The sequence below is a fragment of the Sapajus apella genome, unplaced genomic scaffold, assembly GCF_009761245.1.
Source record: "Sapajus apella isolate SASKATOON/1434 unplaced genomic scaffold, GSC_monkey_1.0 scaffold11, whole genome shotgun sequence".
In the NCBI taxonomy this organism is placed as follows: Eukaryota; Metazoa; Chordata; class Mammalia; order Primates; family Cebidae; genus Sapajus; species Sapajus apella.
Genome location: NW_022436951.1, coordinates 9,162,601 through 9,181,241, shown reverse-complemented (window position 1 = coordinate 9,181,241; position 18,641 = coordinate 9,162,601). Strand labels below are relative to the sequence as shown.

Sequence of the window (18,641 nt, the reverse complement as noted above, 5' to 3'; positions counted from 1 at the left end):
TTAGCCTGGTCCAGAGGTAAAGGAGTATGAAGGGCCACCTAAAAAGCATAGTATTTGGGAATACGGATTGGTGACTCATATTCGGACTTCATTAATAAGAGAGGTTGGGTTCCCTAGGGAGAAAGGACTGTTATTAAAAACTACTAGAGGCTAGAGACTCAGAGAATCTCTTTAATAAAATATGAAAGGTAAGGAAATATAACTAACTCGAAAATCAAAATGTAATGTGGCATAAACACTTACCTCTGATCATGTATAACTAAAATATATGGCATCTGTAAAGACCATATTTCCAAAATGTTTTATAAGTTTCATAGAATAATGTTGAATTGATATTATTATTTTTAGCATACTAAAGTCTAAGCTGGTTAATGCCAAATTCCAAGATTTTTATATTTTAATTTTATTCCTAAAGAAAAGGAGAAAGAAGAAATTGTTAAAACCCCAATAATTAAAATTTGGCAGAAAATATTATTTCTACTACTTACTTCAAATTGCATTCACAAAAAGAAAATCACAGAAGCAGGAAAACAATTTTTAAAAGTAGTTCAAGGCAATTAATCATTCGAAATACAGCTACTTCAAGGAAAGTCAGGTCATACCAAAATCTATCTTGGCTCATGAGAAAACAAACCCTTATTGTTTGCAAATGTCTTGAGAGATCTATTTATTTTTCTATGAGAGTACAAATAATAAATAAATATTTTTAAATGAAAGTGAGTATAAGTTTGTATTTAGTATTTAGGATACCACCATGATGTAACTATCAGTTATTCCTCCCTGATTCATTTCTGTTGAGACAAATCAAAACTTCTCAAAGATCTCAAAGTTTCACATGGAAGCTAGAAGATCAAACTCAGGACTGTACCTATAAAGAAGAGTCACCTTGCATGAGAAGGTAAAATCCATGGTTAATCTACCAGTCTTTAACATGTAGTTACCTTCCATTATTTATTAATATTATTCCCACCAAAAGAGAACTCTGATCCAGTTACTCAGTGTGCCATACTAGCTTAGCAACATTCAACACTTCCCTTCCCCACTACAAGCACTATAGAGGTCCAAAGATTCTCACTCCTTCCAACATCCTTAACCAAAAGACATATTCAGAAATAGGAAATAACAAAAGTTTCATACTCTTTCTTTTTTATTGAGACCTCTGAAGACCTCCCACCCACTCTCACAAACACTCATACTCCCATGACTAGAATTACAGTTGTTATTTCAAGGGGAAGAAATGATTCAGGGCAGGAAACGAGAATCTGTTAGATGGGAAGAGCAGTCTTCTCATCCCAATATTTGAGACATTCCTCTTTCATTTTCCTATGACTCATGCTTCTTTCTTTCTGGTATCCTGTTGGAGGAGAAGGAGGAGGTAGGCAAACCTAGTGTTTGGACAAAAAAAAAATCCTAATACAAAAAGCAATAGAAAAATTACAAGAAATGTATGGAGAAAACAAGAGCCATTGGTCTAAAAATCCACATTTAGTACAAACTGACACTGGATGACTGGGTGGCTTCAGGTAGTCTCAGTTAGTAGAATTCACATTTGTACTGTAAAAAGGAAAGATCTAGAAAATCTGATTTAAACTTACTAAACAATAAACTTCAAAAATAAAAGAAAATTTGTCTGTTTCTAAGATAGGGTTCTGGAAAATGATAATGTCCTAACATTCATTTGTAATGGAAAAACAACAACTAACTAGACTAGTAAATATGTGCTGACCAGACAAAAAACTCTCATGAATGGCTTGTAACAGACATGGAAAGTTATGGTTGAGAAAACTTTTTCAAAAAGAATATAGCAGGGAACAGAGAATGAAATTTAATTTGGGAAGAGTAAAATTTGCCATTTGGAGATCACTGACTCATTCAAAAGATAGTTAATGAGTTCCTACTATGTACCAGTCACAAACTAGGTCTTGGTTTTATGGTGGTGGGGAAAAATGTCATGATCTTTACTCTTTGGCATTAATTTTGAATACTGGAGAATAAATTTTGATGAGTACCCTGAGGGGGTGTGGTGTATTAGTCCATTTTCACACTGCTAATAAAGACATACCCAAGATTGGGCAATTTATGAAAGAAAGAGGTTTAATTGGACTTACAGTTCCATGTGGCTGGGGAAGCCTCACAATTATGGTGGAAGGCAAGGAGGAGTAAGTCATGTCTTACTCCTTACATGGATGGCATCAGGCGAAGCAAGAGCTTGTGCAGGAAAACTCACATTTTTAAAACCATCAGATCTCATGAGACTTATTTACTGTCACAAGAGAACAGCACTGGAAAGACCTGCCTTCATGATCCAATTATCTCCCACTGGGTTTCTCCCACAATATGTAGGAATTATGGGAGCTACAAGATGAGATTTGGGTGGGGACACAAAGCCAAACCATATCAGGAGGGTATAGGAGAGGCCTACTTTCAACTGGATTATAAGGAAGTCCTCTATGAGACTATGTTATAAACTGAAGCCTACAGGAGACAAAGAGAAAGTGAGAAGAGAGTTTTAAGCCAAAAAAAAAAAAAAAGAAAAGAAAAGAAAGACCTTTAAAAAACTAAAATAGGTATGGCTAAATAGTGTAAAAGAAAGAGAAATTTTTTAGGAATTTGGAGAAGCAGGCTATGATAACATCATGTATTGTCTTGTGCATTACAGGAAAGCATTTAAAATCCTAAAAGAGGTTTTAAAAAGTCAGAGAGTTAAGGTTTTACAAAGATATCTTCAGATGCTGAACGGAGGAACAACTGAAGGAAGGACAAGAGTGGAAACAGAGAGGATAGATAAAGAAAAGATACAATAAGATTGTAGCTTAGCCTAGTAAGGTGACAGGAAGTTGGAGAGAAGTGAATTGATTCAAAATATATTTTGGAAGTTGAACAGATGACATTTTGTGACAGACTAAATGTTAATGATGAAATAAAGGGATATATCAAGAACCACTCATAGGCTTCGGCAAGAATATATAAATTGGTGGGAATTCTATTCACTGATGACAGAAAGGTGCAAGGAACAGCAGATTTAAATGGTAAACAGAATATTCAATATTAAAGATGTAAAGTTTGAGATACCTGGAAGTAATTTTAGGTGGAATGTTAAGTAAGCATTTGTTTGTTAGGTCTAGAGTTCTAAAGGGAGGAATGTGTTGAAGAGATTAAGCTAGAGATTCTTTGGCATACAATTAGTAGTTAAATCCTTAGGAATGGTTGACATAACCAAGGTTAATACTCTGCTGGTATGCATCAGTACACCCAAAATGGTCCTTTACCTTTCTATATCCAGTTAGTAAATAGATCAGAGACTCTAAAGATGGGTTTGAGAGCAGATTAGATATATTTGAGGAAATTGTTAGTGAAATAGAAAATAAGTCAGAAGAAAATATCTAGAATGAAAAAACAGAAAGACAAAAGAAAGGAAACATAAAAATAGGATAGGAGATTCAGAGGATATAGTGAGTAGGTCTGACATAAGTTTAATTGGAGCCCTAAACAGAAAAAAGAAAATTGGGAGAGTATTACCTGAAAAGATAATGACTGAGGAATTTCTGAGACTGATGGAAGACATCAATCCACAGGTTGAAAAAAGAGCTCCAAACCTCAACTCAGATTAAAAAGACACACAATTAAACATCATAGAACAACTGCAGAAAATAAAAGACAAATAGGAACTATTAAAATCAATCTGAGAAAAAAAAAGACAGATTATCTTTAGGATTTAAAATCAGACTGACAGCTTGCTTCTCAAAAGAAAGAATGGAACTAAAAGTTAATGGAAGGATATTGTACACATGCTTAACAAAAATAATTGGCAAGCTAGAAACCTTAACTCCCCCAAAGTAACTATTGAGTATAAAGGTAAAATAAAATTATCTTCAGACAAAATCTAAAAGAAATATAAACCAAGCTAAAGGAAATACTAAAGAATATTCTTCAGGAAAAAGGCTAATGATTTAGATGAAAGATTAGAAATGTAGAAAAACGAAAAACCACAAAAACGATAATATGTGGATAGATGTAGGTGAACACTGACAGTATAAATATAGAAAGAATTAAAATGCACAAAAATAACAGCACGTAACTTGGCAGGTCAGTAAATATTGTTTGCTCATTCTAAGACATTGCATGGTCTGAGAAGAGAGTAAAGATATTAATTAATATTAAATAGAATAAGTAAGGGATTCAGGCTATAAGCTCTAGGGTAACCACTAAAAGCTACAAAAAATAAATGACAAATAGAAAATCTTTTTTTTTCTTTTTTTTTTAAGGAGATGAAGTCTTGCTACATTGCCCAGGCTGGTCTTGAACTCCTGGGCTCAAGCAATTCTCCTGCCTCAGCCTCCCAAATTGCTGGGATTACAGGCATGAGCCACTGTGGCCCACAAATAGGAAAGCTTAAAACCAGCCAGAGGAAAAAAGGCAGATTACCTTTAAATGATTAAAAATCAGATTGACAGCTTGCTCAGTAAAGAAATATAAATAGTAAAAGAATACAAAATGCCTGGACCAATTGAGGAAAAAATATAATAACTCACAAAAGTAAGTCAAGCATAGAACATAGAACAAGTGCAACAAATAGAAAATACATGATAACATGTATTAATAACATGACATAAATACAACTATAGAAATAAACATAACACATATGAATTAACTAAATGCTCCAATTAAAATAATGATTTTCAGTTATATTGGAAAATAAATTATAGACAGTTTGCAAAAGACATGGCCAAATCATAAGAAAGCATATAGAAAAATTGAAAGAAAGAATCAAAATAATTTTTCCACACCAACATTAAGCAAAATAAAAGTGATATAACTAAATTAACATCAAATTACACTAGAATTGAACTAGAGAGTCAGGGGTTACAGTGAGCCGAGATCATGCCACTGCACTCCAGGCTGACAACAGAGTGAGACTTCGTCTCAAAAAAAAAAAAGAAGAAAAACTGAATTTTAATAGGCAAGTATCTATATTAAAATATTAGAAAAAAGTGTGAAATGAATCTAAGAACAGTATAAGAAAAAGTTTAACAAATGTAAGGGGGAATTAATATCATAAAAATAACTATGCAAACACAGATCAATAAAGCCAAAAGTTTATGTGCTGCTTATTCTGTTTGATCCCAAGATCCATTCTCTGCCTGTCTCAACCTCAGGAGGCTGACCACTGTATTCTGCAAACAGCCTTCTGATAGAGTTCGGACAAAGCGAGACACTGATAAGAGACAGAATTGTAGGAGGAAAACAAGAAATCAGCGCAATCATTCCTTTGTTTCCTCTCTGCCTCAATGCTATGCTGTGGCAGGAGCTATGTCCCTCTACAAGCACACCTCTTATCATAAGATCCATTCATTCCTATTAATTCTATACTCACAGGCTGCTTTCTCATGAATATATCAAGCCCAGTAATGGCAAAGGCTTCTTATTGTTAGTTATCTGAGAGCTTCAAAATCCTTTGTTGGGTTCCCTAACAACATACTTTTAGATATTTCCTTCATTAAATTCTCTACAAAATCAAAGCTGTGTATACCTTTTATTTTCCTTCCAGGACATTTGTTTCCTTTAAAGACTAATAGGATTAATAGCTCCCTGAGGAGATTCATCAAGAAACAAAAATAGAAGACACAAATAATCAACATTAGGAATAAAAATGGGTATATCACTACAGATCTTGAAGTCATTGAAAAAATACAGTAAGAATATTCAGAACAACTATTGCCAATAACTGAAAATTTAGATGCAACAGATAAAATTCTGTAAACAAACTCTTATCAAACTAAAGTAAGAAAATACATATAGCCATATGTTAAAGAAATTGAATTCATAAATAAAATATTCCTCTTCCTGTCTCCCTCAAGTAAGTTCCAAGCCTTACTGCCTTAGCAGCAGATTCTACCAAACAATTAAGGAAGTCTTGATAATGTCAGTCTTACACAAAATATTATAGGAATTTTTAAAATTAGAGAACATTTAAACAATTTCATTTAATAAACCTAGCATAATATAATTCATAAAATTGCTAACAAATCCATCAAGGATATGCTAAGAAAAGAAAATTATAGACCACTCTAAGTCAGAAACATACATGCAAAAATCCTAATACAATTTTAGCAAAGAAAATTCAACAATTTATAAATAGAATGATGATTATGTTTAAACTGAGTTTATTTTAGGCATGCAAAATTGACAATGTTTGAAAAATAATTTTATGTAATTCCAATTACAGAATAAAATATTATGGGTAATCTTTTATTCTGTAATAGGAATTACATAGAAACATTTTTCATAAAAATAAAAGATTACAGATAATCTTGCATTCTGTAATGGGCATTACATAGACTTATTTTTCTTTTCTTTTCTTTTTCTTTTTCTTTTTTTTTTTTTTTGAGACAGAGTCTCAGTCTGTCACCCAGACTAGAGTACAGTGCTGTGATCTCAGCTCACTGCAATCTCTGTCTCCAGAATTCAAGTGATTCTCCCACCTCAGCCTCCCAAGTAGCTGTGACTACAGGCATAAGCCACCATGCCCAGCTAATTTTTTTGTATTTTTAGTAGAGACAGGTTTTCACCATGTCAGCCAGACTGGTCTTGAACTCCTGACCTCAGGTTATATACCTCCCAAAGTGCTAGGATTACAGATATGAGCACAGTGCCCAGCTGAATTATTTTTCAAATATTAAACCAGTTTTCAGATTATCTGTGATAATGTCATTAAATGCAGAAAAACTTGGATAAAATTCAACATCTACTGATGATTATTTTTAGTAATATAGCAATAGGATACAACATTAATCTGATAAGAGGATGTACGAAAAAGTCTTATAGCAGACATCTTAGTTAATAGTAAAGTATTCAAAGCTATTTCTTTGAGAACATACAAAAGATAAGGATAATCGCTATCATTACTGTTTAGCATTGTAGCTTTGTATTGGAGATCTTAGCCAATAGAATAAGACATAAAAAAGAATAACAAGTATACAGATTAGAAATCAATGATATTATTAATAGATGATGTGATGGTATATGTAAAAATTCAAAATAATATACAGACAAATACTTAGAATTGGTAAATATGTTTAGCAGAGAAGCTGGATTTAGAAACAATGAGTAAGAATCAATTAATTGGCCAGGTACGGTGGCTCACAACTGTAATCCCAGCACTTTGGGAGGCCAAAATGGGTGGATCATGAGGTTAAAAGATCAAGCCCATCCTGGCCAACATGGTGAAACTCCATCTCTACTAAAAATACAAAAATTAGCTGGGCATGGCATGTGCCTGTAGTCCCAGCAACTCGGGAGGCTGAGGCAGGAGAATTGCTTGAACCCGGGAGGTGGAGGTTGCAGTGAGTCGAGAACACACCACTGCACTCCAGCCTGGCAACAGGGCGAGACTCTGTCTCAAAAAATAAAAAAGAATCAATTTATATATACACCAGCAATGAACAGAAAATAAAAATTATAAACAATATTTATAATGAGTTATAAGGCCAACTATTAGATTTGAAATATTTCTGCCATATGTATTTTTTGCTTTCCCTTTAGTACCTAGAAGAGTATCTGGAATGTTCAATCAAGGTTTGAGGATAAATGACAGAAACAAAGAGCTTGCTGTTACCTAGTTTTATCTTTCTTCCGTTTGTATTTAGACACCTTTCTTCAGGCACTAAACACCTCACAACCTCCTCCTGATTTTCCAGTTTTCACTTATTTGTCTCTCTAATTATGACTTCCTAGTAACTCAGGACTAATTTTTCCCCTAAAACATTATATTGATAATATTTCTCTACTCACATATCTTCAATAGCTCATTTTATTCTATAATAAAATGACTGTTACAGTCAAACTCTACATGGTAGAATTTGAACTTAGCAAAATTTGATCATCTTTTTATCCTACCCTTCAAGTCTTACTTCCTTCTGTTCCCTTATAAAAATCCTCTATAAAGTCAGAAAACTTGTTCTCTCCTAAACCCATACTGCTTTTTTCCTGTGCTGAGTTTTTGCTACTATTGAGTTGCCTTCTGTACACCACTAAATCTTACCCATTTCTAAGATCCAGCACAATTCCCACCTTTCTCACAAGGTATTTCTTGATAATTAGGAAATCCATTGTTCCTTCTTTTCAACCAACATACAGTTGGTATAATCAACATTGGGTCAGTCATTTCTTCATGATAGGACCTGATATTTTGTTGGTTAAAGGTGTAAGGGCTCAGGCTCACTATCCAACCCTGGTATAAATCCATGGGAGAAAAGATCTTTTAGCAAATGTATGACACTTATACAATTGCATTTCAGCATTTCTTTTTTTTTTTTTTTTTAATCCAACATTACTAAACCTGTGGAATCAACATTTAAGTAGTGGTTTATTCTTGCATTCCATATGTTAGCATATAAATATGTTATTTTATTTTATCTAGTTTTCTAGAGAGTACAGTATTCATACTATTAAAAGTTTTAAGGCCAAGTTTGATGGCTCACACCTATAAACCCAGCACTTTGGGAGGCTGAGGCAGGTGAACCACTTGAGCTCAGGAGTTCAGGACCAGCCTAGGCAACATAGTGAAACCCTATCTCTACCAACAATACAAAATTAAAATTAAAATTAAAAAAATAGCTGGGTGTGGTGGTGTGTACCTGTGGTGTGTACCTAGCTATATGGAAGGCTGAGGCAGGATGATTGCTTGAGCCTGGAGGTAGAGGCTGCAGTGAGCCAAGATTGCACAAATGCACTCCAACCTGGATGATGAAGTGAGATCCCATCTCAAAAAAGAGTTTTATTTATTAGTAATTATACTATTTTTAAAGACAAATGTAAAACATATTTTATTTTAATAAAATGAGTGGTAAATACTATGAAGAAAATGTCATTCAATAATTTTATGTAACAGAATCTGATCTAAAATTGGATGGTCAGAAAAAAAGAGTAAAAGTAGTTATGTATAGTTACCTTTGACAACTGGAATCACTCAGTTTCTGCTCAAATCCTCAGAGAAGTGGCATGTGTTACTGATAACTAAATATTTGTTTCTCAAAATATATGGAAAAAGTAAATGACAGAAATATACACAAGTAAACATGTCGTTTCATACTGAGTGGATAATCATGATTTTCATAATGTCAACATTCAGATTTGTTTTAAGAAACTTTTATGTGAATTCTTATTTTTGTTTAGTTTCATGTCTCTCTGTTTTTTCTGAAGCACAGCAGACTAACTGGCTGGACAAAGTAAGGATGGGCCCATTGTTCCCATCACTTCAAAAGTTTCCCTGTGCAGAGTGCTGAAAAGTTAATACCTCCAGAGAAAACTAATCAGAAGCACAGCTGTTCAACAGGAATGAGAGGTTATGGAAAGCAGAGCCCAGGAATGACAGCAGCCAGAAAATTATGGATGATTTTCCAATAAAGCAGTGCTTGAAAGTGGGGCCAGGAACATTTGGTGTACTGGTCAAGTGAATGTCTCATGTTTCTTGTCACACTAGGTCCCCAAGAAGAGGTAATGACATTGACAAAGATTGGATGTGGAGGTACTGGTTTGTCACTAAGTGATGATAAAAAGTAAAGCTAGATATCACTATGTTTGATATCTCTCATTTGTAAGAAACAAGTAACAGGGATCCTGGAGGCTTAACTAAGAGCAAAAATGTAACACTAAAACGTGAATCTTTAAGCTAACAACATTTACACTTCTCCCCCAACCCCATCCAAATCGGGGCTTTGTGCCCACACATTATCGGGCATGATGGAGATGGGCCTAAGAGAATGACCCATGACCATCTGGCCAAACACAGCTGCAGAAAACAAGCCTCGTCATCTGGGAAAAGCTGTGATGGACAGAGAATTGGAAATGCTGCCAAGAGAAATGGTGGATTCCTCACTAGAAACACTAGAAACAGTCAATACGGGTCCACTCCAACACAGGACAGACTTTTCCAGTGATGACTGATGCAGCTTGTCCTTTAGGACCTGTCTCTCACATTACAGTGGGGAAGATGAACCATTAGAGTCATATAATTACTTCCATAGATTTTTTTGGAAATTCAAGTTTTCTGACCCAAAATTGGCCCCACACAACTCCTGTGAATATCAACACAATTCAAAGGCTGGAAAGTGGAGAGTAGTCAGTAAAAACAAGTTCTTTTGCTTAAATTCAGCCTTGTCCTCATTTAACATCAGGTCAGCATCAAATGATCTCTAATTTCCTTTCCAGACAAACAGTATAGTTTCCTTTTTCATCAATTTCATGTAGAGTTAAAAAAAAAAAAAAAGGCCACTAAAACTCAGGAGGCTGAGGCAGGGCAATCACTTGAACCAGGGAGTCAGAGATTGCAGTGAGCCAAGATCATGCCACCGCACTCCAGCCTGACAATAGAGAGAGACTCTGTCTCAAAAAAAAGAGTCATCATCATCCTAGCCAACAGCAAGTGTGAGAAATAGTATATACTCACTCCAAGGTCTTCATGGGAAGCCCTAAGTATCTATGCCTTCTAGTAGTGTTTTAAGAAAAGAAAACTGATAACAAAGACCATTTGCCAAGACAAAGGCATAATTTTCTTTGTCAAGATTATGTTTGGAGTGAAGAACATGAAGGGAAAAAAACTAAACACGTGGCATAGGTTGTACACAAATGTACTTGAAAAGGAACCCTCTACCACATGTAAAGGAGAGTCTGATTAGAGGGTGAGAAGCTGAAGCTGAAGTTCCAAGTTTAGGATCTGGGAATGAAGTTCTAGTGCATGTTGACACCCGTCAATGTAAGAACAGACTGGAAAAGAACTAAGTAACAAGAGGAAAAGTGAAAAGTCCTGGCCAAGATTTTCATTTGTTCAATAAAGTTTTACAATACCCATATGTCAATTCAATTCAGTTCAAAACAATGATTGGCCACCTACTACATGTCAAGCGCCATGCTAAGCACAGTCGAGGGTACAAAGTGAGATAACACAGTACATCTAAAAATTGTATAGTCTCAGAAAGAAAACTGGTACATTTTATTAGTGAAGAGTTTGTCCTACTCTTCACTTTAAAAGGACTTGAACAAAATGGCATACTAATGTGACATGGTAAAAGCCCCATAAAACTGCATACTTCAACCATACCTCAGCTTTCTGTTGAAACTGCTCTCTGTGACCCTAATATGACAGGCAAGCAGTCCAAACCCACGCCATCTTGGCTCCTGTGACTTGTAATAACTAAAGTCTGTAATTCCCACCACTACCCAGACAATGTGTAAACTAACGCTTATCTTGACTTCTGTAAACCACTTCAGTAACAATCGGAGTGACGGAGGTCCCCTGGCCCTTGGAATGTCTGGAGCCCCTCACCCTCATCTCCGCCCAGGAGGTGATTTACAGAATCCACTAGCCCTCGGAATGTCTGGAGCCCCTCACCCTCATCTCCGCCCAGGAGGTGATTTACAGAATCCACTAGCCCTCGGAATATCTGGAGCCCCTCACCCTCATCTCCGCCCAGGAGGTGATTTACAGAATCCACTAGCCCTCGGAATGTCAGAAGCCCCTCATCCTCATCCCCGCTCCTCACCTTCACCTCCGAGGTGGTTTTAGGGGTATAAAAGGTCTTGACACCCTGCTTTCGGGGACACAGGTTGGAGGGACATGAATCCCCCGTGGCCGCCGGCAATAAAGACCCTGCAATTTGACATACTTTTGTCTTGGAGTTGACTTTCTATGCTCGGTTCAGTACAACACTAAAAGGACAGAATTTAGAGTCATCAGATCTAGATTCAAATCCTGACTATAAGCAGTTATAAGATTTTGTACAATTCACTCAATATTTCTGGCCTGGCTTTTCTTACTTGTTAAACAGGAATAATATTTTGCTTGCCTACAGAATGGATTGAAATGAGAGTGTGTGAGAACTGCAAAGCTCAGACACACAGTTGCACATCATAGTATCTCAACCTAACTACCTAACTATTCTGACTCTACTGCTCTGTTGTGCTGCACCTCACATCCCTAAACAACTCCCCGCTCTGCCAACCCTTTCCTTTGCCTATGTAGCCCTCTTACTTGTCTTTCCAGAATGTACATCTTAGGTTACCTCCACCTGGTAGCTCTCCCTGACCCAAACCTTACCCTTAGAAAAAGATCTAGTACATACATACACACAAATTATATCATTAACAAACTGCATTGTAATTCTGTGCTTACTTAACAACTCATTAGATTATGAACTGCAAGATGACAGAAACCATGTCTCCCGCCTCTTTAAATCCCAAAAGTGGGATTTTCCTTGTAGTAGTGATGAATTTATTCTTTGTTATTCCAACTTCTTTATAACCAGTAGTATACAGGTAGGTTAGGGATAAAGTTTATGACCATAAAAGAGAATGAACAAGGATCCTCACACAGCTCTCCTCAGGTCATTAACAATATGTGCTAATTTCACTATGGCCCAGAGAATAAACAAGTATATAAGGGTCACTATGAACATCTAATAAAGTGACCACAGGTAGGTACCTAAGAAGTTTGCCTTACTTATTAAAAATACCTCTTTATTTACAACATTAGTAGTATCAATCTCAGTAAGCAAAAAACCATAAGAGGATTAATGAAGAGAATAGTGAAGAGAAGGAAATTAAGTCATGTTCCTTATGACAGACACAGCTCCCTAAGAACACACCATTGAGTGGCAAGTCCCTCTCTAGATCCTGGGAGTAGTGTTCACGTTAAGTGAACAAAGTATTGACCAAAATTGAACATGTTCCTTGTACTACACAGTTTCATCTTTAAAATCTTCTCTTCAGCAGAAAGATACTTGTAGAAAGAATTTCAAATGGGAGGTAAATAGACATACAAGCCAAGCCTTGATTTGTTACTGAGCATAGTAAAACAAGCTGCAGTCTTCCTCAGGGCTATTACAGCTCAGTGCTTGAAAGTAGCACAATAAATATACAATTTAATATAGTATAAATTTGCTTTATGTTACAGAAATAGAACCTTGAAAATTTATTGCAATTAATAACCAATTTTTATGGAAAGTTAAAATTACATTTGCCTCTCAAATTTTAAATCCAAATGTTTCAAATAATGCTTGGAAACTGGCAAATAGGTCATTTATGAAGTTACTAGTTTTAAGCTGATGTATCTGCTTCTTGTTCACTAAACTGGACCTCAGTGAAAAGCAGCAAGTACACAACCATCTGTTAAAGATCAATGGCCTACCTCTTTATAGCTGAATGAATGCTACAGGAGCAGGTTATTTCCACTTGCTTTCACCTCCTCAGTGAATGCAGAATCTGAAACAGGTGTTTAAATGCACGGGGTTTGGTGGACCAGGGCCACATTTTGACGGCAGGGCTATCTGAATGAAAATATGATCATTCAATAGCTATAAAAGATAGCTATAAAAGATACAAGTTATTTTACAGAAGTAAAATATTTCATATGGAATTGGACGTCGGAAGAGACAATAATCATTATGGAGTACTCAAAAGTCAAGTTTAGCATAAAAATTATTACTATAAATTTTCAGCTCTTAGCAATTTGGAGCTTTATTTTAAAGGATCTTTCAATGTTAAAGAGGTCTTTCAGGATCATATGTCTGAAAATAAAATATCCAAACATACTCTATCAGATTTCACTTTTTGGTAGACAGACATTGGAAATGGATTTATAAACACTAAAAATGTGCTAGCTGTAATAAATTAAAATATTGGAAAAAGTAGTTATTTCCATCTCTCTCTCTTATTAAACAAAGTCTGCCCATAAAATACACAGCATTCCCCAAATATACTTTGGCACTGCTAGGGAAAGCCATCTCTGGTATGTAACAAATAACAACCAATTGTTCTGCTCTGGAATTTTAAAAAGTCAATTATTTTGTTGTCATTGCTAAAAATTCTACAAGAAAAGCAGCTTTTCACTATCCGACAAGCTAATACTTTCTAACAAAATCAATTTGTTTATTATACTATTTGTTCCCTCTTAAAAAGCATCCCAAATTTGTTTCCCAAAATAAAAATAGAAAGGTCGAGCTTCTTTTTTTTTTTTTTTTTAAAGGGTGGGTTTTAATGTTTATTTACAGGAGGCTGCAAGATATGAAATTCCACATAGAAATAAGAAATGTAGCCAGAGGACAAGCTTCATACAGTATGTACAGTTGGAACTGTTCAAGTATAGTTTCAGTGTAAAAAGTGCTACAATAACAAACCACATTTAGAAAGAGTTCTTTAATATTAGCTCGTGAACAAACTAAAACACAGAGGACAGAAATAAATCAATAAATCTATAAAAATTCTTAATAATATAAAATTCTGGTTATGCAAAGATACTATCATTGGGGGAAGTTGGCAAAATGGTGCACAAGAATACTCTGTACTATTTTGTAACTTTTAGTGAATCTAAAATTATTTCAAAACAAATGCTAGAACAGCAGTTATCTTTCCACCTATCCTGTCCTGTATCCTATATATGAAAGTCCTGAGTGAGTAGAAAAGTCTTTTGCCATTCATCATTCCAACTGCCAATCTAGAATACTAAGGTTTAGAGTTTACACATTTAGAATGCTATAGTCCATGTAGCCTCTGAATAGAGAAAACAGTACCACCATGAATAACAAACACAATACTTTTAATCACTTGCCAAAGAAAAGACACTTGCCAAAGAAAAGACTCTAAATGGAATCAGCTCTGACATAAATATTAGTCAACCTCAGAAATTCCATCAGCACAGTCCCTGTGGATAATAAAGAATCGTCTCAGGGCCAGTTGGAAGAACTATATAAGAATCTCAGGAATAAAGAATTGCATCTTGCCTGTAATCCCAGCACTTTGGGAGGCTGAGGTGGGTGGATCACCTGAGATCAGGAGTTCAAGACCAGCCTGGCCAACATGGTAAAATCTCGTCTCTACTAAAAATACAAAAAGATTAGCAGGGCATGGTGGTGGGCACCTGCAATCCCAGCTACTAGGGAAGCTGAGGCAGGAGAATCATGTGAACTCGGGAGGCAGAGGTTGCAGTGAGCCAAGATCGCGCCATTGCACTCCAGCCTGGGCGACAAGAGTGAAACTCCGTCTCAAAAAAAAAACAAGAGAATTGAGTCCTACTCATGTGGTGGATCTAAACTGCTATTCTTCACCCATATTTGTACACTAGCAAATCTGAAATTTTGAGCTATGTACAAAACTGAGCAAACACAAGGTTAATATATATATGTAAATTATATATCTGTTTGGGATAGTAAATGTGCTTATCCTAGGGGCTCTAATTCCTTTCTAACAAATCTGAAGGTGAGCTACAATTTTCTATTCTTTTTCCTCCTCTATTGGTTCCCTCTCTGTTTACAAATGAAAGTAATCCACAGCTACCCTACACCCTGAGCCCTGTATCTTTCCTTTTTAAAAAAAATCAGCCAGGATCCCTATAGGAAACAGATGGCACACTGAACGCAGAATGGTTTGAGGATGCTTTATTTATAACAGGATGCTATACAATGTGTGGAAGGAGGTGAGAGGGAAGAGGTAGTAAGTAGGTAACCTGAAGGCTCTTAATACTCAAGGATCTGTTAATACTCCCAAGCACAGTGAAAGAGGAGTGAGATGACCACAACCCAAGAGGAAGCTTATTGTGTCAGATGGTCACCTTTGAAAGAGAGACAGCCACTGAAAGTAAACTCAGGAAAAATGCCCAGAAATATGATCAAGGCTCCCATTGACTCCCATCCAGAAGCTAGAGGCACCAGAGACTAGCCTATACCTATCAAATTTCTAGATCCCAGAGCAGGGTGAAGCAGGTATGAATAGAAAGAGACAGATGTGGAGAGGTGACTCCAACCCAGGCAGTATACCTTTGACATGTTATGAATACCATGCTAAACTCACTCTTGTTTTCGTGGTAGCAGAAATGAAAATAATAATGTAAATTATCAAATATGAAAAAATATGAAAAAACATCTATTATAGATATTCAAACGACATTTATAACCTCAGATACTTGTGTAAGATAACATCCAAGTCATCACTTAGTGTGATTTTTGGAAAACATTTTAAAATGAAACTAAATAAAGCAAATTAGTGAAGATATATCTGATTTTATAAATACAGTCGTGCATTGCTTAGGGACAGGGAAATGTTCTGAGAAATGCTTCATTAGGTAATTTCGTCATTGTACAAACATCATAGAGTGACTTACACAAATCTGGATGGTACAGCATACTACACACCTAGGCTATAATGTGTGACCTATTGCTCCTAGGCTATAAACCTACACAGCATGTGACTGTACTGAATACTGTGGGCAACTGCAACAGTATTGAAACATCTAAATATTCAAGAAATACAGTGAAATTATCTTTTTTTATTTTTTTGGAGATGGAGTTTCACTCCTTTTGCCCAGGCTGGAGTGCAATGGCACGATCTCAGCTCATCGCAACCTCCGCCTCCTGGGTTCAAGTGATTCTCCTGCCTCAGCCTCCCGAGTAGCTGGGATTACAGGCATGCGCCACCATACCCAGCTAATTTTTGTATTTTTAGTAGAGATGGGGTTTCTCCATGTTGGTCAGGCTGGTCTCGAACTCCTGACCTCGTGATCTGCCCTCCTTGGCATCCCGAAGTGTTGGGATTGCAGGCATGAGCCACCGCGCCCGGCCAAAACTATCTTTTAAAAGACAGAAAATGGTACACCTGTATAGGGCACTTACCATGAATGGAGCTTGCAGGGCTGGAAGTTGGTCTGGGTGGGTAGAGAGTAAGTGGTAAGTGAATGGGAAGGCCTAGGACATTATTGTACACTACTGGAGACTGTATTAACACTGTGCACTTTGCCTACATTAAATGTATTTTAAAAATGCTTTATTCAATCATAAATTAACCTCAGCTTACTGAAACTTTTTTACTTTATAAACTTTTTAAAATTTTTAACTTTTTGACTCTTTTGTAGTAACACTTAGCTTAAAACACAAACACAACTGTACAGCTATACAAAATACTTTTTCTTCATATTATTATTCTATAAGCTTTTTTCTGTTTATAAAAAAAACCTGTTTTTAATCTTTTAAACTTTATTTAAACTAAGACACAGACACATTAGCCTAGGCCTACAATATCAGTGTCTTCTGCCTCCACATTTTGTCCCACTGGAAGGTCTTCAGGGACAATAACATACATGGAGCTGTCATCTCCTGTGGTAACAATGCTTTCTTCTGGAACATTCCTGAAGGACCTGCCTGAAGCTGTTTTACAGATAACTTTTTTAAATAAGGAGGAAAAGTATACTCCAAAATAATGATTAAAAGTATAGTACAATAAATACATTAACCAGTAATATAGTCATTAATTATCATTATCAAAAATTATGTACTATACATAACTGCATGTCCTAGACTTTGATACAACTGGCTGCACAGATTTGTTTATATCAGCACCACAAACAGGGAAGCAATGTGCTGCGCTATGACACTCCAACAGCTATGACATCATTAGGTGATAGGAATTTTTCAGTTCCATTATAATTTTGTGGAATCACTACAGTATGTGTGGTTCACCATTGATGGAAACATTATTATGTGGTATGTGACTGTATGCATATAATTGGTTGCAAAAATTAATACACGATTTTAAATTATTTTGCTTTTTTATTATCTCAGCCACTTAACACTGACATTCTCATGAAGAATCAGTAGTTTCCTAATTATATCCTATTTTTTTTTTAACTCGTCCTCGTGTGTCATATTCTAAGAGGTAGGAAATAGAGAACCAAGCAAAGCATTAAAGCCCCAAGGGTGGGATTCCACATCATACATCATTCCTGTAGAGATATATCATGTTAATTAATATTGCTTTTTCCATTTGCAAAAACAAACCATGCCTCTCAGATAAAGACTTGAGAAGATGTGATGAGATTCATTTGCTATCTCTGTTTAGTAACTGGGCCTACAGTGAGATCTCACAAATATATTTACTTAATACACACATCAATTAGTATGGTCATTTTTTGAAAACACCAATAGCTAAAAATAAATCCCAGTGCCTTCTTATTTTCTTTGAAACAATTTGCCTTTCCTCAAGATAAAATATTTGAAATAAATTAACAGAATCTAGTTTGTTGCCTCATCCAGCATTGTCCCTCCAAGGGGAGGCTTCATAAATATATGCTGAATAAATAACAGTGGCATTCCTCAATTCTGAGGCCTTTAAATATTTACAGTGTGTGTCCCACAACCAAGGACTTAACAATTAAACGTATCATAGGATTAAAATACCATAGTTTTCTATTAGCTACTGTATTCTGCCATCCTAGGAATTTAACTTTCCTGTGCTTAAAAAATAGGACGGTGCCGGGAAAAAGGATCAAATGTTTGCTGAATACAGGAAATCCATACCAGGCTATAAAGCAGAAAACATCAAAAGCTGCACCAGAAACTCTGCACAGATGAAAACTATGAGACTTCGTTTCTTACTACTGTTTAATGAGAAAGACAATAAATTCAACATGAAAACCACAACTTGTACTCTCTCGTCAGGATCTCCTCAAAAATATGTGCAGGAAAGATGGCTAAAATGCTTTCAGGCTTGCCTGGGAAGAAAGAAAATATGTGTTTGGGTCATACTCAAATATAGCACTAGACACACTTGTTCCCAACACCTGGAGATGTGACACTGAGAAAATTGTCATGGTGGGGACA

General features: G+C 35.8%; 1 long non-coding RNA gene across 1 annotated transcript; it reads right to left on the bottom strand.

The window, feature by feature from the left end:
* Nucleotides 1-1,125: 1,125 nt before the first annotated feature.
* LOC116552300 lies at nt 1,126-17,157 on the bottom strand. The gene is made up of 3 exons (XR_004269315.1): nt 17,059-17,157; nt 13,184-13,257; nt 1,126-1,354 (listed from the first exon to the last, which is right to left on the bottom strand). It is a non-coding gene; the product is annotated as an uncharacterized LOC116552300 (long non-coding RNA).
* Between the last annotated feature and the right edge of the window lie 1,484 nt (nt 17,158-18,641).